At 45.5% G+C, this 23,671-nt stretch overlaps 1 pseudogene; it reads left to right on the forward strand.

The window, feature by feature from the left end:
- The first annotated feature begins 10,063 nt into the window (after positions 1 to 10,063).
- On the forward strand, positions 10,064 to 20,220 carry LOC136157229 (pulmonary surfactant-associated protein D-like; annotated as a pseudogene).
- The last annotated feature ends 3,451 nt before the right edge of the window (positions 20,221 to 23,671 follow it).

The raw sequence follows: 23,671 nt of genomic DNA on the forward strand, positions 1-23,671 counted from the left end.
TGAGAGCAATTAGACAAGAAAAAGACATGAAAGGCATCCAAATCAAAAAGAAGTAAATTGCCACCATTTGTAGATGGTATAATATTACATACAGAAAATCCCAAAGACAACCCAAAACTGTTGGAAATAACAAAGTCTGTACAATTGAAAGATTTAAAGAAATCAATATACAGAAATCACTTCTATAATAAAGAAATACCTGAAAAGAAATAAAGGAAACTAATCCATTTTAATAGCTTAAAACAATAAAATGCCTAAAAAAATTGTAAACAATTAAATGAAATATCTGTTCAATAAAAAGCACACAATTTTATTGAAAGAAATCCAAGGAAAAACCAAAAGGAAAGATATTTGATGTTCATGGATTGAAAGAATTAATATTGTTAAAATTGTCATAGATTTCAGTCAGTCTGTTCAGTTGCTCAGTAGTGTCCAACTCTGCAACCCCATGGACTGCAGCACGCCAGGCCTCCCTGTCCATCACCAACTCCTGGAGTTTACTCAAACTCATGTCCATTAAGTTGGTGATGCCATAGATTTAGAGATGTCATAGATTTAGAGGTAGATAATCGATTCATAGCTATGGCTCATCATCTATAGATTCAATTCTATCCCTATCAAAATTCTAAAGGCATTCTTCACAGAAAGAGAAAAAAATACCCCCAAATTTGTATGGAACCACAAAGGATCCTGAAGAGCCAAAGCAATCCTAAAAAAGAACTAAGTTGAAAATATCACACCTCCTCATTACAAAATACACTACACAAAGCTATAGTAATAATAACAGCATGGTTCTGGAATAAAAATAGACATATAGACCAGTAGAGCAGAACAAGGAACCCAGATTAAATCATCAAAATATGGTCAAAATATTTTAAAAGGAATCCAAGAACACCCCGTGGAAAAAGAATGGTCTCTTCAATCAGTGGTGTTGAGAAAATTAGATCAACACATGAAAGACAATGATATTGGACCACTGTCTTATAACACTCACACACAAAGTTAACTTGACGTCAATCATGGACATTAGACCTGATACCATAAAACTCTTGGAAGAAAACACAGGGTAGAAATTCCTCAACATTATCCTTGGTAATGATATTTTAGATACCAAAAGCACAAACAACAAAGGGAAAGAAAAAAATAAAAAACACACACCACTTATGTGACTATATGAAATTTAAAAGCCTCTGCACAGCAAAGAAAGCAGTTAAATGAAAAGCAATCCACAGGATGGGAGAAAATTTTTGCAAACCATGTATAGTGGTTAACATCCAAAACATGTGAAGAATTCATACAACTCAAAAACGATCCGATTTTAAAATAGATAAATGGAAGAAAGACATTTTCCCAAAGAAACCATGCAAATGGTTAACATGTATGTGAAGAGATGTTCAGATACTTAACCAGAAAAATGTACATCAAAACCACAATAAGCTATCACCTCACACCTTTAAGAATGACTATCATCAAGAAGACAAGGGACGGTAAGTTTTGGAAAAGTTTAAAAGAAAAGTGAACTTGTTGTGTACATTATTTGTGGGAATGCAAGTCAGTTCAGCTACTATGGAAATCAATATGCAGGATCCTCAAAAAAAAAAAAAAAAAAAAAAAAGAGAGAGAGAGAGATCTACCGCATGATCTAGTGATTCCATTTCTGGGTATACACCAAAAGGAATTAAAAACAGATTTTCAAAGAGATATATGCAATCTCACGTGTTTTACCGCATTTTTCTTAATAGCTCAGATATAGAAACAAACTAGGAGCCCAACAACAAATGAATCAATAAAAAGATGAGGTATACACATATGTGCAATGGAATGTTATTCAGTCATGAGAAAGAAGTATATCCGGCCATTTGCAATAACATGGATTGATCTTGAGGACATTAGACTAACTGAAATAAGTCTGACCGAGAAAGACAAATACTCTAAGGTATCACTTATACATGGAATTAGAAAAGAACAAATTCATAAAAACAGAGTAAATGGTGACTAGGGGATGACAGGGAGAAGGGCTAGAATATGTTTTTTAAGTGTACAAACTTGCAACAGGTAGTAAATATGTCCTAGAGATCAAGTACCTAGTGAATATAGACAATATCCTATTGTAACATAACTAAGAGACTAGAACCTAATATTCAATCCACTAAAAATAAAGTATAACTAGGTTTTATGCTGAGATACTAATTGTCACGACATTGGCAATCATATTATAATATATAAATATATCAAGTTAATATGTTGTACATCTGAAATACACACAATGCTATATGTCAAGTATATATCAATTTTAAAAAAAGGAAATTTTTGCATTCCAGAAACTAGAATCCAAGTATGTTTGAATTTCTCTTTCATTATCTCTCAGGATCAAGGTAATCTGGGCTAGCAATTTTGAATCAATATTTTATAGTAAATATTTTGCTAAACAATTTTTGCATGTTATATAATACAATGTGAAGGATTAAATAAAAATAAATTTGTCTATATCTTCTACCAGTGGAGGAAAATTTGGTTCAGTGCATTCACTGGTGGGGAAGGGACCTGTACTGGATAGTCATCTCACAGTAGAAAATGAAGTCACATGAGGACATTGTAGAGAATGTAAGCCACAGGGTCAATTTGATTATGGGATGTTGTCCTTGATGACTATAGTCAACACTAGAGAATAATGAACAATACATACTATGTGGACTCCGGATAAAATAATACCCATGTTGCCAGTTTTCCAACAAGGATTCCTTTTTTGCACTACTGTTTCAGATGGCTTTGAAACAGGACAGCTTACGGACTGGAAGAATAACTATGAATGGAATGCTTCATATAAAAAGAGAAAGAAAAATAATGTATCTTGTGATCAAAGAGACAGCTAGAAAGGAAGTAGTTAATCTAACGGAGGAAGCCATATTCAGACTACTGATAAATAAAGTAAATCAACTTATTAGAGATCAGGTTTTTAACAAATGTTATAGTACCCAATTCTTAAAGAGATGGGAATACAAGACCATCGGACCTGCCTCCTGAGAAATCTGTATGCAGGTCAAGAAGAAAGAGTTAGAACTGGACATGGAACAACAGACTGGTTCCAAATTGGAAAAGGATTTTGTCAAGGCTGTATATTGTCACCCGGCTTATTTAACCTACATGCAGAGTACATCATGAGAAATGCTGAACTGGATGAAGCACAAGCTGGATTAAGAATGCAGGGAGAAATATCAGTAACCTCAGATATGCAGATGACACCACACTTAGGGCAGAAAGCGAAGTACTAAAGAGCTTCTTGATGAAAGTGAAAGAGGACAGTGAAAAAGTTGGCTTAAAACTCAGCATTCAGAAAACTAAGATCTGGTCCCATCACTTCATGGCAAATAGGTGGGGAAACAGTGGCAACAGTGACAGAATGTGTTTTGGGGGAGCTCCAAAATCACTGCAGATGGTGACTGCAGCCATGATACATGTTTGCTGCTTGGAAGAAAACCTATCACCAAGCTAGACAGCATATTAAAAAGCAGAGAAATTACTTTGCCAACAAAGGTTTATGTAGTCATGTGTGGATGTGAGAGTTGGAGCATAAAGAGAGCTGAGTGCCGAAGAATTGATGCTTTTGAACTGTGGTATTGGAGAAGTCTCTTGAGAGTCCCTTGGACAGCAAGGAGATCAAACCAGTCCATTCTAAAGGAAATCAGTCCTGAATATTCATTGGAAGGATTGATGCTGAAGCTGAAATCCAATACTTTGGCCACCTGATATGAAGAACTGACTGATTATAAAAGACCCTGATGCTGAGGAAGATTGCAGGTGGGAGGAGAAGGGGATGACAGAGGATGAGATGGTTGGATGGCATCACCTGCACAATGGGCATGATTTTGAGTAGACTCTGGGAGTTGGTGATGGACAGGGAGGCCTGGTGTGCTGCAGTCCATGGGGTCGCAAAGAGTCAGACACAACTGAGCGACTGAACTGAAGGTAGTACCCAAAAAGCTTTGGGGAAACTTCCCTGGTGGCACAGTGGTTAAGACTTTCTGCTTGCAATGCAGGAGATATGGGTTCCATTCTTGGTTAGGATCTCGGATCCCCTATATTGCCCCATGGCCAAAAACAAAAGAAACAAATCAATAAACTATGGGTTACAGGGATTTCAAAGAGGGTACACTGGTGAGAAGACTTGTTTGTCTTTTTTTGGCTGCGCCATGTGGCTTATAGGATCTCAGTTCCCTGACCAGGAATTGAACCCAGGCCACAGCGGTGAAACCCAGGAATCCTAACCACTGGACCACCAGTTGTTGGGGGTTCTTTGCACCTTTGTACCAACCCCTTCTTAAATTCTCAAGAAGACATGATTCTCTTACTTTCCTTTGGGGTGTATGACACAGCATTTATTCAAATTCTACTAGTTAATGTTTATCCCTCAGGAATACATGTGTCCTAAGTGGTTGAGTGGTACAGGCTCACTTGAATGGATGGTCAAGAAGGAAAGTCCATAAAATAATGAGGGATTGGGCCAGTTGGGTATGTGATTTATTCTTTTATTCCTTATCTCCAAGATACACCTATGCTGAACCACCTCTCTGGTAAATTCTGAAGTAGGTGATTATGAAACAGAGGTAACCAGTATCTTGTGCTTGAGGGCCGTAGGGCCCCAAATACACCTTATCCTACCCCTCAGGATAACCTAGTCATCTCAGGTCTTTGAATTTATCCTTGGTTGGGGTTGAGACACAATTATACCTAGACGAGAACTGTTATTCTCCAAAATATAGGAAGATACTGATTTGGGGTATATCTGAGTCTCTGAAAGAGTCATCTGTATCCAAAAACCTATGATCCTGCTTCAACTGGCTTGCAAGACCCTGTATTCTTCTGTTCTGCATGGAGGGAAAGGAAATTCAACCTCATCAGAAAAGTGCTTCTCCTGATACAACCTAAAGGAAGAGTGTTGATTCTAGCTCAGGTGCTTTTCATCTGGACTTGGTGGCTGCTTATGTCTGAACATCTGTCCATAAGAGATGAGCTTATAGTCATATAGGTGGGCACATGCACTGAATGCATGAATTTCAACCCATGCCTAAATCAAGAAAGGCATCTGAGCCACAGCAGGTGATATTTCATTTGGACCCCAGCTCTTAGCAGAGGGGGAAACGTTTTAAGGAATGCCTGTGTACCTGAGGACTCGAGTACTCTGGGTAGTGAAGGGAAGGCAGATTACTATTTGATGTAAGAGTCAAAACATGGGAGATACTAAGAGGTCAACTTTAAGGAAATGAAAGGACAATAAAGGCAATAGTACATGAAGAGCCTTCCATTCTAGCTAACCAATGGATAAGCCACTCCTAGCCAGGTGTGGGCAGTTACTCTGAATTTGTACCTAGTATACCATGATCAGATGAAAGGTACAAAGAACTGCCAAAGTCTGACCTCAGAGACATTGTCCTCTGCCTGACAGGTCAGGGGGGAAACAGAGCTGGAATCTTATTTCTTCTAATGTCCATTCTCCTTTTTCCTGCCTGTGTTATGGTTTTATTTTATTTTATTTTATTTGTTTTGTTTTACTTGAGACAAATTATTTATTACTAGAGCCCCCGTGTTATGGTTTTAGAAGCAAAGAGTTCAGCACCCAAAACAGAGGAGAAGTGGGTCTGTAAATGCTCTGGCAGAAGGTCCCAGTGCCAGACCTCCCTGACAGTTCCCAGTCACCAAAACCAAAGCAACCTGCCCACTGCTGTTGGGCTGGACCTCACAGGCCTTCATACCTTGTAGATGCCCTGCCTTAAGACTGAAGCAAGAGGGAGAGACAGCAACAAAGACATCAATGGTTATTGGACAGGCCATCTTACATGGTCAAAACAGATTATCCTAGAGTGATGTGCCAACGTTTACAGAAGCTAGGAAATGGCAGCAATTTTTGGCACTGGGGAGAAGTGTCAAAGTGTCACCCTACCATTTGCAGGGGGAATTGATGTCAGCTGAGCTTATCTATTACCAGGGAAACCTGCAGCTAGGACAGCAGCCAACATGTAGGTGGTTACTTATTAAGCCCTGTATAAAGTTGGATTGGGTAGGCTTGTGAGTGGACCCAGGACTGGTCGAGCAGGGAGGTGTAGAAGAACAAAAAAACAGCCATCATGAATGGGATGACCATGCACTCCATCCCTGTGTAACCTGTATGACCTATGACCCTTACTATCTAGGTCCACCCCTCTTCCACAGTATTCCTAGCCTCAGGTGTATAAAGGTGCACCGCAGTCAGATACCACAAATGCAATACAGACAACCACAGCTGTGAATACTCAGAGTCCAAAGAGTAGGCAGTCTTTGGAGACAGGCATTTATCAGGTCAATTTTTCATGGAATTCCTGAGGACAACAAAAGCATATCACTGTAGACCCACCATCAGATTCATTCAGGAGTGAGGTCACCATTGTTGCCCTGTCTGCAAATAGATTCATTACCGCTCAGACTAGACATGAAATGTAAGATGTCTAACAGACTCATTGCAGGGAAGATCATGACCATGAAGCAAAATACAAGCAGTCCCAGCATTCTGACATAGTAACACCCCTGACTACGATTTTTGTCCTGAGTGCAGTACCATTACACCATCCAACCTCAGTCCATTTCAGTCAGTGTCAAACACTGGAGGGGTACAACAGAACAAAGGTTAATATAATGGTGCCTTTCTCTAGTAGGGGCCCTAGGTTAATTTCTTAGTCTTCTTAGATGGCCCTGATGAAACCTTTATGTCCCTTATTCCTAATCCCCACAGGGCTGCAAACCCAAAACACCTGGGACTTTCATACCAGTTTTAGTCCCAGGGCCACTTACAGTATGTTCCCCTGGGGGTAGATCCTGTGGCAAGGGCAAAGGTAAGTTATTCTCCTGATCGCTAGCTGGCAATGATACTTGGGTGGTCAACAGTTGAACTCTGATGATGTTGAATAGTTTGCTCTGGGTTAATAGATGTAGGTAGACCCTGGGGTGACTGCTCCTGGAATATTTAATGACAGGTTCTGTGGCCTAAGCTAGCCTCTTGGTTCACAGGTTGAGACAGCAGGTTTCCTGTATCAGCTTTTCCTTACTTAGTCCACTCTTCCTTCTATTTAGCCCGGCAGCAGTACAACTGCTGGAAACACCAGGGGATGGCATTTTTATCAGCACATTCCTGAACTTCATGGCCACCAAAGCAGTGTTTATTTGCATTGCTCAGCATCTTGATTAGGCACGCTGTAACAGCTTTCACCTGTTGTAAAGCATATAGGCTGCATAGAGCTTTGTTCCTTGACACTATATCCCTGCTCTGCCTCCTCCCACACCTGGGGCCAGAAGCTGAGAATGTACTCATTTTACTTCACCATTGCCACAGGTTTGAAACAAATCCGTCAGGGTAACCGACCATGGCCAATTCACAAGCCTGTCCTAGTTAGTGTCCCTAAAGACTATACTTGTTTAGGGGTGGGGGTGGTGAGGGGTACGTTTGTATTTTGTAGAAAACAATAAAACCAGAAAGACTCATGTTTTGCCAGTATCACAAGACCTCCCAGGCAGTCAGGTGAAGCACATGCCCAGGCTGCTACTTTTAAACTGGAAGAGCCTCTGAGGTTAGCAGGATGTCACCAGCTCAATGGACGAGAAAGCTGTCTCTCACAGGAACCACCTGCTAGGGGCTGGCCACCCCGGGATTACCCCCACAACTCTCCCTTCCCTGCCCTCATTCTCCAACATCTCGGCACTCAGGGATCACCTGCAGCCTTCTGACTGACTCACCAGTTGTTGGGCTTCACCCTGCAGGTGTGCACGCGTGTTGATGCCCAGCCTTGAGATCAAAGCAAGAGCTAGAAGACAGGGACAAAGATGTCCATGGCTTATTAGATAAGGAATCTTACATGTCCAAAAAGAAGGATACTAGCACAACCATGTTCAGCAGAGAAGAGGAAGGACATGGATGCAATTTTTACTGTTTGAGGGAGGATCCCACCAGTCTAACAGGAAGCTGATGTCAGTTTGCTCATCAGTTACCAGGGAAACCAGTGTCTGGGGCAGCAAGTATGTAGGCAGTTACCATTAAACCCTGTAATGAAGAGAATTGGATAGTCATGTGAGTGAAGGACGGTTGGGCAGGGGATGAACAGAGAGCATAGACAGCCACCTTGAGGCAAGTGAAGAGTCGTCCTAGAGCTACAGCAGAAAGCAAAAAAGTGACCCCTCCAGATGGCAGCTCCCCCAGACTCGGTCTCCCACAGGCTGTTGCCTCAGCAGCCCTTCACCTGCCCCACTTCTGATCAGATTGGCCAAGCAGCTCCCAGCTCTTTCCTAGTGTCTGAGGAGAAATTTTGAGATGAGGAGGAAGGGAAGTGGGCACAGCAGGTGCTGTTTCTTGGAGTCTGCAGAGGCAGGCTGCTTTTTCAAGAGTTTTAGATCGTTGTGCAACTTGCTGGTCTTCTCTGGGCCTTGGATCCCTGGACATCATGAAATACAGACACTGATGCTGCCATTTTACTTACAAGGCTTCAGTGGGGTACCCATGAGATCCTGGGCTGAGGGTGTGCTTTGAACTCTAAGGTGTGTTTAGTCCTATCAACACTAGTGGCAGGTGTCCAGAGGCCAGGTGGACACCTGGGTTCAGCTGGGGGTGAAACTGAGTGAGTCAATAATAAGTAAATTACCCTACTTCCTGAGGAGAATTCTCAGGAAACTGTGGCTGAGGGTCACATTATAGGGAAGGTATAAAGAGCCAGTTCTCACCCAGGAACTCTAACTTGCCTGGACATTCTGGACCCTTACAGGAAACAACTGTGAGTGTCTCTGTTCTTGCCTCTTAATTTGTTTTCCAATGTCTGGCGATAATCTCCCTGCCTATGTGGGTGTTGAAGAAGGTAGGGTGTGTGTAGATCTTCCACTCTAGGAGGGTCAGTGCTGGTGGTGGAAACAAGTGAGGCAATAGGGGTGCTCTTCAATCTGCTCCCTTTGTTTGGTGGGAGATGTGCTTCCAGGAAAGGGAGAGGGGGAGAGTTGGGTATGGGATCCAATCAGATCTCTGATGTCATTGTGTGGAAGTCCCCGGGTAAATGTAATTCATCATCCTCTTGGAAGGAGGCACTTCTCTGGTCAGGAAACCACTTCCCTCCCATCAGCCTGCTTGACAACCCTTGGTCCTTTGCACAAGTCCCTTGGGCTTTCTTCCAGCTCTCTGCAACCCCCATGATTCTTTTCCATGCTCAAAACTTTAGTTTCTCTCGGAGAGAGGAACAAAGCCCAACACTGGGAGTAATCCACGTCCTGTACCCACCCTGATCTCACTTAGCTCCTGAGTCCCCTTCTGATGGTGACTGGAAGCTCTGTTGGAGATTGGCTTTCCTCCTCTGAGGCCAGCTTCCCCCTGATGGCACCCATCTCTAACGTCCCCTCTTCCATGAGGCCCCTGTCTAGGTCCTCTCAGGAGGTCTGGGCAGGACTCTAGGTGTGCCAGGAACTTTCCTGGTGGAGCCCAATCCTGGAAAACAAGCAATGATGCATGATTCTGTGCTTAGGACAGAACTTACCAGGCATTATCAACCTCACTTTTTTTTTTTCAGATAGCACTGCAGACTCCAGTACTATTCTGTGCAGAGGAGCAAGTGAGAGGAAACAAGCCAGCCTTGTAAGAGGTAAAGTACCAATTTCCTGGTATAAAAAGGGATAAATAGGCCCAGAGAGGGAAGGGTCCCACCAGAGGGCCCTCAGTGAGTCCCTCCTGATGTGACAATGGCCTCAGTGAGGAATTCTACATCCTGGCCAGTGCCCCCTGGCAAGTGTGAATAGCCCCCAAAAAGATGACACAGAGCATCTGAGAGTAGATTCATGCTGCTGGCAGACCGGCTCAGAGGTCCAGCTGGTTCACTCATGTCTTCCCTAGCCAGACCTTATCCTAAATTTCCCTAAACTGCTTTTGGAGCCCTACTACTCATGGCCCCAGAAGATGAGAGAGGAGACGGGGGAAGGGCTTCTCCTGACCTCCAGGAGCTGGGCCAGCCCTAGTCCTCGTCCTTGGACCAAGAGCAGTCCCTCTTTCTGTTCCTCTGCCTAGGACATGCTTCTCCTACCGCTCTCTGTGCTGCTCCTGCTCACACAGCCCTGGAGATACCTGGGAGCAGAAAAGAAGATCTATTCCCAGAAAACACTGGCCAATGCCTGTACCCTGGTTATGTGTAGCTCCCCAGAGGGTGGCTTGCCTGGTCGTGATGGACAAGATGGAAGAGAAGGCCCCCGGGGGGAGAAGGGAGATCCAGGTAGAGCTGGGATCATGGGCTTGCCCTGGTATGAAGGGGTGGGCACTGTAATTGTAACTAACCAAAAAAACTCTTGAATCTTCTGCTGTGGAAACCTTGAAGATGGTCTTCCCAAGACAAGAGGTTCCCCCAGGTTTTCAGTCCACCTAAAACATGGCTTTACTGGTTGGCAAACACACGCTTACCAAAGTCACCAGCTCCATAACCACCGGTACTGATTCCTCCCCTAGGATCTTCAGACTCTAACCACCTCAAGAATGTACAAACAGTGAGTGAATGACTGGTATTTGGAGTCCCCTGCTCCAGAACTCATTGGGCTTCCCAGGTGATGCTAGTGACAAAGAATCTGCCTGCCAATGCAGGGGACTTAGGAAATGCAGGTTTGATCCCTGGGTCAGGAAGATTCTCTGAAGGAGTGCATAGCAACCCACTCCTATGTTCTCACTTGGAGATTCCCATGGACAGAGGAGCCTTACAAGCTTTGGTCCATTGGGTTGGACATGACTGAAGCGACTTAGTACATATATGTAGGAGACATAGGAGACGTAGGTTTGATCCCAGGATGGGGATGATGCCCTGGATCGGAAATGGCAACTCATTCCTTTTTTGCCTGGAGAATCTCATGGACAGAGGAATCCTTCAGGCTACAATCCACAGAGTGACAAAGAATCAGATGCTACTGAGCATACACCCTCCAAAACTTAACTGTTGTTCATTCTTATTAAATGTTGCCTCTGCAGAATGTTAAATATTTTTCAACTGATGACAGTGCTGTAAGTTTCTGTTTAATCATCTGTAGATGGGAATGATGTCGACCACACAGTGACAAAGAATTGAGCCAAGGCTTCATTTCTTTGTTGGGTCTTCAAGACCAAGTTTTATTTTTCTGCTGTCCCAACCAGCTGAATTCTCCTGCGATTTCCAAATGTACTGATTATTAAGGGAATTACCTGGAAACACTGCCCCACAGGAGAAGATCTCGTTTCTACTGGCAAGAAGTGAGAATTTGATGAACCAGCGACAAGGACGAGGGGACCACCATGGCCCCAGGCCAGGACTATGGAGGGATCAACTGAGGTCTTTTATCTTTCTGGAGTTTGTGCTTTGATTGGAGAGGAAAGAAATGAACAACATTAAAGCTGAAAAGAATACATAACATCCGCAGGGTTTGTAGAGTAAGAGACAAGTATCCATCTGTCTTTTAGAGAGAAAGTAGCTCCCAACATGAATGGGCTGGGGCTAGAGAAGTCCTCCTAGAAGTGATCTCAGAGGAGGGGTGGTATTCAAGGTGCCAGCTCTCTCTAGCTCCCGAGGGGCCCTGAATTGAAAAGTATCCCTTCTTCTATCTCCCTGGTCTCATGGCCGCCATGGTTTGTGCACAAGGATGGGCAACCTCTAATGCTCCCTTCTAAGGAGTGACTTGCTTCCAAGGTACCTGCTGTCTTTCCCAGCCAGGAGGGAGTCCAGAAGAGGCTCAGCCAAAGTACCAGATGTCTCTGCCTGAGCACAGTGCACCAAGGGGTCTGGGATGCAGGGCCCATCCTCCGGGCTCCCATTGCTTGCTTAGTGAGAATTGGAACTAAGAGCAGGACACAATGTCCAGCTCAGAGGCTCTTACCACCCATCAAATACACCAGTCTCCCACCACCTGCACATTCTTGGCCCAGGCAAACCTGACCCTTCTTACCCTGGGGATGGTTTCCAATCTGAAATGTCATCTCTCTCCAGGTCTCTGAATCCTCTACAGCCTTGAAGTCCTGTTTCCTCTGAGTATTTACATGGGTTGGGGGTACTGGGATGGGATGAGGGACATCTCATAAACTGATTTCTTTACTTGTTACCTGTGCCTCACGTTTAAAACTTGATGACAAAGAAGACATACAGATGGCTAACAAACACATGAAAAGATGCTCCACATCACTCATTATTAGAGAAATGCAAATCAAAACCACAATGAGGTACCATTACACGCCAGTCAGGATGGCCGCTATCCAAAAGTCTACAAGCAATAAATGCTGGAGAGGGTGTGGAGAAAAGGGAACCCTCTTACACTGTTGGTGGGAATGCAAACTAGTACAGCCACTATGGAAAACAGTGTGGAGATTTCTTAAAAAACTGGAAATAGAACTGCCATATGACCCAGCAATACCACTTCTGGGCATACACATCGAGGAAACCAGATCTGAAAGAGACACGTGCACCCCAATGTTCATCGCAGCACTGTTTATAATAGCCAGGACATGGAAGCAGCCTAGATGCCCATCCGCAGATGAATGGATAAGGAAGCTGTGGTACATATACACCTTGGAATATTACTCAGCCATTAAAAAGAATTCATTTGAATCAGTTCTAATGAGATGGATGAAACTGGAGCCCATTATACAGAGTGAAGTAAGCCAGAAAGATAAAGAACATTACAGCATACTAACACATATATATGGAATTTAGAAAGATGGTAATGATAACCCTATATGCAAAACAGAAAAAGAGACACAGAAGTACAGAACAGACTTTTGAACTCTGTGGGAGAAGGTGAGGGTGGGATGTTTCAAAAGAACAGCATGTATATTATCTATGGTGAAACAGGTCACTAGCCCAGGTAAGATGCATGAGACGAGTGCTCGGGTCTGGTGCACTGGGAGGACCCAGAGGAGTCGGGTGGAGAGGGAGATGGGAGGGGGGATCGGGATGGGGACTACGTATAACTCTATGGGTGATTCGTGTCAATGTATGTCAAAACCCACTGAAATGTTGTGAAGTAACTGTCCTCCAACTAATAAAATAAAATTTAAAAAAAAAAAAAAAGAAAAAAGAAAAAACTTGATGACAAATTCCTTGCAGATCAGGACCCGGTGCTAACATTTACATCCTGCTCAGTGCTAGGCAGAAAACTATGTTCAACAAATAGTTTCTCAGTGAACAAAGAAATGAAATAATGAGGAAATGAACAAATAAGTGAATGCACAAATTAGTAGTAACTGAAGATTCCTTTTGTTGTCTTTTTGCACATGAATGCTTTACTTACAACAGTCAAAAGATGGAAACTACCCAAATGTCTATGAATGTGTATCCATGGTGAATGAATAAAGAAAATGTATTGTATTCATACTATGGAACATTTCTCAGCCATAGAAAGGAATGAAGTACTGAGATGTGCTACAAATTGGATGAGCCTCAAGAATGTCACTCCTAGTTTAAAATGCAGACACAAAGGGTGATATATTGTATGTATTTATGTAAAATATCCAGAATAGGTAATAAAGACAGGCAGCTGCCTAGAGATAGCCAGGGCCTGGGAGGAGGCAGGGAGGGAGTGGTAAATGGGTATGAGGTTTTCTTTGGGATTAACAAAATAGTCTTGAACTAAAGAGAAGTGGTAGTTGTACAATTATGTTAATATTCTAAATGCCGCTGAATTGTATACTTTAAATGACTAATTATTGGAAATTCCTGGAGGTCCAGTGGTTAGGATTCAGTGTTCTCATTGCCAGGCCTCAGGTTCAGTCCCTGATTGGGGAACTGATATCCTGAAAGCTACACATCACAGTAAAAAAAAGCAAAAAAACAAAGGTTATCTTTATATTATGTGAATTTCATCTCAATGAAAAAAGAATAACCAAACTCACAGAATTGAGTGTATAATTCTTGAAACAATAAGCATTTATCTCTTTAGTCTTTGAAGGCAAATCTCTTATATTTCAGACTTAGGCAGCCTTAAGGTAATGTGATTTTTTAAAATGTTTCATCATTTTTCCAAAACAAATTAGTATGTGGTCACTAATCATAAAAAGATGAAAATTAAAACTGCCTGAATTGTGCCCCTTAGTAAGAACAACTGTTAACACTTGTATATGCCCTTCTTGTGGTTTTCTCAATGTGTGTTACATGTGCACATGCCTGACACATGCATGGACATGTTGAAGAAACTGAATCATATTAGAGTGTTTATAACTTATTTTATCACTTAATAATGCAGAATAATTTCATCTATCGTCCATAATTTTAAAAGCATGTTACATAGTTTTTTCTCTTCTTTATATTAAAATAGAATTGACCTATAATATATAGATGTACATCATAATGAATTCATATTTGCAAATATTGTGAAATGATTGTCACAATAAGTCATCAACACACATAGTTAACGATTTGTGTGTGATGAGAATTTTTAAGATCTGTTTGCTCAGCAATGTTCAAGCATGCAACCCAGGATTACTAACTATGGTAACTTCACTGTACATTGTATTCCTGGGACTCAATTTTTTTTTAACTGGACACTTGTATCTTTGAAGATTTCTATCCATTCTGCTCACTTCCCAACCCCACCCCTAGCAACCACATATGTGTTCTCTGTATCTGTGAGTATGCTGTTTTTGTTCATTTTTTTTTGTAGATTTCACATTTAAGTGAGATAGTATAGTATCACCCTTCTCTGTGATTTATTCCACTAAGCACAGTATCTTCAAGGTTTACCAATGTTGCCTTGAATAATGCCTGAATAATGCTCCACTGAATATGCATTTTCTACATCCGTTCATCCATCCACAGATACTTGGGCTCTATGCTGCATCCATGTCTAGGCTACCATAAACAACACTGCAATTAACTTGGGGTACATATAACTTTTCAGGTTAGTGTTTTCATTTTTTTAGTTAAGTCAGAAGTGGAATTGATGGATTATACGGTAGCTCTAGATTTAACTTTCTGAGAGACCTCCATACTGTTCTCAATAGTGGCTGTACCAATTTACATCCCTGCTTCATAAACTTTCCCTTCTCTCCTCATTCTCCAACATTTCTTATTTGCTGTCTGATAATAGCCATTCTGACAGGTGTGAGGTGACAGCTCATTATGCTTTTGATTTAGTGATTAGTGTCAGGTGTCATTTCTGACAAAAACTTTGGTTCTGGGAAGGGGGCAGGGCAGGGAGTCCACGGTCATGCATAAAAGCTGACAGACTTAACCACCGTAAATACTGTGGCCTTGAGGCAGGGGCAGGTGCATGGTATGCAAAGTCAGGTGGGTCTAGGTTTGGAAATGCCTCCAACTCTGCAAGCCTGTTTCTTCACCTGTAAAATGGAGATGTAGACACACATTTCTGGATCATCACTGGACCAGTGTCTACACCCTACAGAACCCTGAAAGAATGCTAGGGCCCCGACCCTGCAGGCAGCTGGCTCCTCCTGGGCCAGGGTCAGCTTTGTGTCCATCTCTTCTGCTGCCACAGGTTCACCAGGTCCTGCAGGGTGAGCAGGGAGGCCAGGGCCAGCTGGCCCCATTGGGCCGAAAGACAATGGCTCTGCTGGAGAACCTGAACCAAAGGGAGACACTGGACCACCGGGTGAGCAGCTGGGCGTGGAATGCAGGTGTCTGCAGGTGGTGTGCTGCATTAGGACATGGCAGTAGGCCTGCACAGATTCCACCCCAGGAAGAGGAAGAAGGTCATTCTCAAGGTGGCATGGGTTATTTCAGGGAAGACAGGAGCTCCTGGGGAGGGCAGAGTGAGGGCAACATCTTTAGGAGTAGGCTGCCTGTGTGATGTCTATTACAGCCCCATCTTTTATGCATTCCCACTTCCAAGGAGATTTAGTGTTGCTGACTGGGCTGGTCCTTTTCCCCAGGGCCTCCAGGCATGCCTGGTCCAGCTGGGAGAGAGGGCTCCTTAGGGAGGCAAGGGAGCATGGGACCTCCGGGCACACCAGGCCCCAAAGGAGAGACTGGGCTCAAAGGCAGGAGGGTGGTATGTGGTGGGTGAGGGAGGGAGAAGGGCGGGGTGACATGGGCAGGCCTGGTGGGGACCAAGGTACGTGCACAGTGCCTGGAAAAGCCTGGAACCTCCGCGCCTGGTAGCCGTGGCCTGGGCCTCACCCTCAACTTTCCCACTCTGGCTGAATTTCCCCCATACCGTCCCTGGATAAGGTCAGGCAGTCAGGAGCAGTCTCCCAGGTCGCTCTCTCACTTGGAGCTGTGGGTGACAAGCTGCACTGCTGAGGAAAGGGTCCCTGCTGAGCGCACTCTCAGCCATGCTTCTCCAATGTGTTCCTTCCTCAGGAGGAGTGGGTACGCCAGGCAAGCTGGGCTCCCCAGGCCTCACAGGTCTCAAAGGAGAGAGAGGTGTCCCCGGGGAGACTGGAGCCCCTGGACGTGCTGGGGCGGCAGGTGAGCAATGGACGTAGGGCTGGGCTCATGTTCCCCTGTGCCCACCCCCACCAGCCATCAGGTCAGAGCTGGCATTCCAGGGCGAGAACCAGTGTTGGGCTCTAGGAACTATCTGTCTTCAGGAAGAAGGTGGTGATTAGTAGGGACTGTCTGTATCCAGGGAAGGCTGACTGTCGGGTTATGGGACAGTCAGAGTATAGAGGGGATGCACAAAGAGGTTCCAGGCACAGAGGGACATTTGCATGTAGGAGGGTGTATGGCTGGGGGATTTGAGTCCCTGTATGGAGGTGAGGGGGGCAAGAAAATGCTAAAAGATATATGTTCAATGCTCACCCATTTCTACTTCTCTGACCCCAGGGCCTGCTGGAGCCATAGGTCCTCAGAGGCCTTCAGGTGCCAGGGGCTCCCCAGGACTAAAAGGGGACAGAGGTACTCCTGGAGAAAGAGGAGCAAAGGGTGAGAGTGGGCTTGCAGGAAAGGAAGACTTGGGGACCCCATTAGGGTGTGGGGCAGGGAGAAGGCCTTATTTAGCTCAGCTCTCCTCTCAGGTAACCCATTTAGTTACAAGTGGGAGTCAAAGCAGGAAAACTTGACAGGGTGTTTGACGAGGTGGACTCTGGTCTTAGCCTCTATGACTCGCTGGAGGACAACCTGAGCAGATTTTCTATCTGATCTCTATGACAAGCCAACCTCCCTCTCCAGTTCATCAGATAACCTTGAACATCAAATAACTCAATGGATGAGAAATACTCAAGCTATGTGTATTCCTCTCCTACAACCATTCCACCCCCTGCATTGCAAAAGGAAGTGCTATCAGATTCCTAGAATTTGGAATTAAAATGACATTTGGTTCACTGTCAGTGAGGTGTAGGGACATATTCAGGGGATACTGTTCACAAGAGAACCGCAGGAAATCCTATGGGAAGCATAGGCCAGCTAGGTCAACAGAAGATGGATTCCTAGGCCTCTGTTCTACCTCCTTACCCCACCCCCAACTTGCCTCTGCACCTGGACACTCTTCCCTTGAGGCTGGGGCCTGAGTGAACCCAGGCTGTTCTGAATCTGTCTTCACTTGGCCTCTCTCTCCTGCAGAGGTCGATGCTATCAGGCAGCAGGTGGCAGTCTTAGAGGGACACCTGCGATGCCTCCAAATGCCTTCACTCACTATAAGAAAGGTGAGTTCCTGGACCTGACCCTGAGCCAGGCCCTAATCATGGACCTCAGACTGGGTCTGGGCATGGCTTGCAGTTCACTGGGCTGGATCTAAATTGGACTTGCTGGGACCATGACTGGGACTGGATCTAGACCTGGGGCAGGAGCGGGGCTAAGGACAGGGCTGGGACAGAGCTGAGCCCCACATGCTCCAGGGGCTCAAGTAGATGCACAAGACAAGGAGGTGAATGCAGTATGAGTCATCCGTTCAGCAGACCTTACCATGGCATACCCTGGCGGGTTCCTATGACAGACAAACGGACACCCAACCCAGGATGCATTTCTTCCCTCTTTGGGCCAGGTGTGCAAATGCCCAGAGAAGAAGTCACACAGCCCAGGGCAGCAGAGAATCCAGACATGATCCTGAGAGTGGGGGTAGGATGCTGCCTGTGGAGTTCAAGGCTGCTGGGGACCTTTCATTGGTGTGTGGCCAGCAAGTATCTTACACTAAAGTTGTCCCCGGGTCTGGACGGAGTAGGCTGCCTCCAGTCTCTGGTCAGTGCTAGACTCCCCCCCTGCACTTCTTGTGGTGCTGAAGCAGAGATTCTTCCCTAAGCCTGAATCCTAAGCAGGCAGAAGCTTCTGGGAGCACACACCTGAGTGCCCTGTGTCTTCGGGATGCTCTACCAACTGCCCCTCTCCTTCTCTCCTCTCCCTGATGGCAGCTTTGAATGCACATCACTTATCAAACTTTGTTGATCCAAAAAAGGAAGAGTTTTCTGAAGGAGCAGAGCATAAAGGGGCCTGATCTGGTGAAACAAAGGGTTGGCCCAGTTTCTAATTAAGCCCTGTAATTAAGAGGATTGGATAGTCATGTGAAGCAGGGACTGGTCAAGCAGGGGATGTAGAGAGAACAAGGGAACAGCTATCTTGAATGTCTGACCATACACTAATCCCCTACATAACCTGCCCGAACCCCAGAATATCTGATCCCCCCACTTCCTTGATATCCCTGGGGTCAGATATATCAAGGTGCACTGCAACCAGATACCATACATACAATACACACCACAGCAGCTAGAGAGTGCTGAGAGTCCAAAAGACAGGCTCACTTAGGAGCCAGGCACTAATTGGTTCAATTTTTCATGGGATTCCAGTGGAAGACAACAAAGGCATCTCACTGTGGACCCAGCAATCAGACTCATTTAGTAGTGAGGTTACTGTCTGCAAAGAGATTCCCTCTGCTCAGACTACAGATGAAATATAATATGTTTAACAGGCTGAATGCAGGGAAAATCATGACCATTAAGAAATACAAGCAGCAGCACCATTCTGACATAATGCCACCCCTGTCTACGGTTTTTGTCTTGGGCTGCAGTACCATTATGCAACCTCAGTCCCCATAGCTGGTATCAAATACTGGAGAGGGTGTGACTGACTACAGTGTTATATAATGGTGCCTTTCTCCATAAGGAGGCCTGGATTAATTTTCTTAGGTGGGGCCAGATGATATTTGTAAGTCCCCTTCTGGTACTAATACTAACCCCCATGGGACTGCAAACCTAAAACATGAGGGACTTCCCTACCAGTCCCTGGGCAATTTACAATATGATCCCTGCGGGGTAGATCCTGTGGCAAGGACAAAAGTGAGTTATTCTCCTAACTGTTAGCTGGCAATGACCTTGGGTGGTTAATTATTGAACTCACACGGTGCTGACTTATTGTCTTTGCTTAACATGATGTAGGCTCTGGTGTGATTGCTCCTGGAATATTTAGTTACAAGCTTGTGTGACTTAAGTTAGCCTACTGGTCCACAGGTTGAGACAGTGGGTTTCCTGTATAAGTTGTTTTTTAAGTAGTCCACTTATCATTCAATTAGCCTGGCAGTGGTAGGGCTGAAGGGTAGGTGGAATCTCCAGGGTGTGGCATTTTTATCAGTCCATTTCTGAACTTCATGGCTGTTAAAGTGGGGGTGGTGTGTGTGTGTGTGTGTGTGTGTGTGTGTGTGTGTGTGTGTGTGTGTGTGTGTGTGTGTGTGAGTTCAGGGTGACTGGCACATTCCAATTCCCAATCCTGTCCCTAAGTTTATGTCCCTAAAGCCTGTGTCTGTAATTTTTTAGAGGCGGTGGGTCAGGGGTATGTTTGTACTTTGTAAAAAGCAATAAAATCAGAAAGGCTCTTGTGTTTTTCCTATATCACAAGCCCTCTCCATGCAGTCAGGTGAACCAAAAGCACCAGCCTGCTACTTTTAAACTCGAAAGAGACGGAGGTTAGCAGGGTGTCATCAGTATAATGGAAGAGAAAGATCTCTCTTACAGTAGTCAGATTCCACAGGAACCCACATGCTAGTGGACAGCCACCCCGGGATTAACCCCATAATTTTTCCTTCCCCATCCGTATTCATCAAGATTTCAGCCCTCATGGGGGTTTCAGCAGCCTTCTGGCTGACTCACCAATTTTTGGGCAGCAGCACACAGGCCTGCACGCTTGTAGATGCCCAGCCTTGAGACCGAAGAAAGAGCTGAGAGACAAAGGGAGTGACGTCCGCCGCTTGCTGGGCAAACATCCAAAGAGGCAGGGTCCTAGAGCAGCACCCCGCCACGCTCTGCAGACGGCCAGACGCACACCGTGCAGCTTCGCGCTTTGAGGGAGGAGCCTACCATTACCGGGCATTGGCGTCGGGTCGGCTCATCCGTCACCGGGAGACCCGGCCGCTGCGGCAGCAAGCGTGTAGGCAGCTACCATTAAGCCCTGTAATGAAGAGGATCGGATGGCCATGCGAGTGAAGCAGGGGGACGGACAGGGAACGAGAGGAAGCCATCCTGAGTGGCCTGACCCTGCATGGGCCCACTGAGCTAGGAGCTTCAACAGTGATGTGCACGAGCATCTGGAAAAGTACCGGAGGCCACACAGCTTAGCTCTGAGAAAGCACAGCTAATGAAGTCCACAGGGACTGCGGATGCTGCTAGGACTGCAGTACGGCCCAGTGATTAGCCCCTAGAGAAACTGTGCAGTCATTCAGGATACTGTTTGGGAAGAGAGGCTGGTCCAGTGATCCTCTGTGTGAAAGCCATTGTGATCGCCACTTAAAACCTGGTTCTTCTCACCTGTGTTGCTGGAATTGCGAAAAGCAAAGGGTATCACGGGAACTGGAGTGTCTGGGTTTGATCATAAATAGAACTGGCCTCTGTTGGAATGTGAAGTCACACGAAGGAAACACCGTATTCTCTGCTACAATGGGCTCCAAAGGCATGAAGGATGTATCTGACAGTCTAGGAGGCTGGAGTTAATAGAAGCCAACTTGCAGGAAGAGATGAAGTATAGGACTCCTGGAATGAAAGTCACCATATATAAGGAGAGTTTGTCTAGTCACCAGGATAAGACTTGACAACTAGGCTTTGTGGGGAGAGGAGAGCAAGGGTTCAGTTCAACCTCCATGCTGATTAGATCTCTTGGTGGTGTGTGAACATCCTAGAACAGAGGGGGCTGGGTATTCTTTCTAGAATAGAGAAGAGCTCAAGCTTTAGGGGCCCAGGTCCTGTGCTATGGAATCTTCTTCAAAAAATTGCAGTATGGAAAAGAGAAGACCTTTCCCTACCTTTGAGGAAAGCTGACATCATAGATTCCATAACATACAAGGAGCGTCAAAGGCCAGGAGCACGTAGCACGTCCAATGAGGTGGCCAAAGGGGAGGCTGGAGACCTGGGGTTGCTGATGTGGAGACCTAAGGGAAGGGTTGATGGAAGAAATAAGTCTCAGGGAACTAAAGGCAAGCAGAGATGCTAACAACTAGCCCACAGTCACTGGGAATGAGAGTTTCCCTGTGATGGTTACAGCAGTGTATCAGCAGCTTGAGGATCCAAACTGGCCACTAGGGCCACATAATGGAGAAACCCTGGCTAAAACAGTGGAGAGATTAGGGCAAGCAAGGTAAGGGAGGATGGCTCCAATACTTTGGCCACCTAATGCGAAGAACTAATTCATTTGAAAAGATCCTGATGCTGGGAAAGACTGAAGGCGGGAGGAGAAGGGGACGACAGAGGATAAGATGTTTGAATGGCATCACCGACTCGATGGAAATGAGTTTGAGTAAACTCTAGGAGTTGGTGATGGACAGGGAAGCCTGGCTTGCTGCAGTCCATGGGGTCTCAAAGAGTTGGACAAGACTTGATCAACTGAACTGAACTGAGGGAAGCCTGGCATGCTTCCACGGGGTCACAAAGAGTCAGACACAACTTTATCACTGAACAACAACAATCCTATAAAAGGCAAGTGGAGGGCTGTACTAGATACAGCAGAAAGCAAAAGAGTGACCCCTGCTGGGTGGCAGCTCCCCCAGACACTGCCCCCCACAGGCTGTTGCCTCAGCAGCCCCTCTACTTGCCCCACTCTTGCTCAGATCTGCCAGGCAGCCCCCAGCTCTTTCCTAGTGTCTGAGCAGCAATGTTGAGATGAGAAGGAAGAGAAATGGGCACAACAGGTGCTGCTTCTTGGACTCTGCAGAGGCAGGCTGCTTTTGCAAGAGCTCTTGGTCATTGTGCAACTTGCTGGTCTTCTCTGGACCTTGGATTCCTGGACATCCGTGAAACACAGACACTGGCACTACCACTAAACTCTCAAGGTTGCAGTGAGGTACCGATGAGATCGTGGGCTGAGGGTGCTCTTTGAACTCTAAAGTGTGTTTAGAGCCATGAACATCAGTGGCAAATGTCCAGAACCCAGGTTGGGGTAAAATTGACTGAGTCAACAGGGCAAAATTTGCCCTTCTTTTCTCTGGAAACTGGCACTGTAACCTCAGGTTACAGGGTAGGTATAAATAGTCACTAGTGGCTGAGGAACTTTAATTTGCCTGGAGGTTCTGAAGCCCTAAAGGAAGCAACAGTGAGTGTCTCTGTCCTTGCCTCTCAATTTGTTTTCCTGTGTCTAGTGAGTATCTTCCTGCCTGAATGGGAGCTTTATCCTACTGGTGCTGAGGAAGGCAGGGTCTGTGCAGCTGCTCCAGTCTAGGAGGGTGAGTATTGGAGGTGGGGCACAAGGTAATAATGGATGCTCTACACTGTGTGCCTTTTGTTTGGTGGGAGATGTGTTCCCTGGGCTGGGAGAAGGGGAGAGTTGGATGTGACATCCAACCAGATCTCTGATGCCGTTGTCTGGAAGTTCCCATGGAATATGCAATTCATCGTCCTCTTGGAAGGAGGCACTTCTCTGGCCAGAAAGCCCCTTCCCTCCCACTACCTCAGCCTGCCAGCGACCCTCTGTTCTTTGTTTGCACAGGTCACTCAGGCTTGCTTTCGAGTCTTTCCAATGCCCATAAGCCCTTTCCATGAAGAAGCCCTTTTCAAAGAATTATAGTTTCTGCCTGAGAGAAGAAAGAAGCCCAACAGTGGGACTGACCCATGTCCTGTACCCACCCCAGATCTCACATAGCTCCTGAGTCCCTTTCTGATGGTAACTGGAAGCTCTATTGGACATCTGCTCTTTCCTCCCCTGAAGCCAGCCTTCCCCTAACTGTGTGTCTCACATGTCCCTTCCTCCATGAGTCCACTGGCCCAACTCCTCTTGGCAGCCTGGACAGACTCTAGGTATGCCAGGGACTTTCCTCGTGGAGCTCAGGAATGACAAACCCCGGTAAACACAATCATGCACCATCCTGTGATCAGGATGTTACCCAGTTTAGGACTCTGGCTTTTTTTCAGACAGCACTGCAGACCTCCAAAACTAGTCTGTCCAGAACAGCAAGTGAGAGGAAACGAGTCTGCCTTGTCACAGCTAAGCCAACCACCTTACTGATACAGAAAAGTATAGGCAGGTCCAGAAGGAGACAAGTCCCACCTGAGGGCACTCAGTGAGTCCCTCCTGATGTGACAGATGGCCTCAGTGAGAAATTCTCCATCCTGGTCACAGTACCACTGGCAAGGATGACAAGACAGAAAAGGGATGACACAGAGCATCTGAGAGTATATCCATGCTGCTGGCAGACTGGTTCAGAGGCCCAGCTGGTCCACTCATGTCCTCTCTGGCCAGACTTTGCCCACCTTTCCTGAAACTGCTGTTGGAGCCCTGTTGCTCTTATCTCCAGATGATGGGAGAGGAGATGG

The sequence above is a fragment of the Muntiacus reevesi genome, chromosome 2, assembly GCF_963930625.1.
Source record: "Muntiacus reevesi chromosome 2, mMunRee1.1, whole genome shotgun sequence".
NCBI classification, from domain to species: Eukaryota; Metazoa; Chordata; class Mammalia; order Artiodactyla; family Cervidae; genus Muntiacus; species Muntiacus reevesi.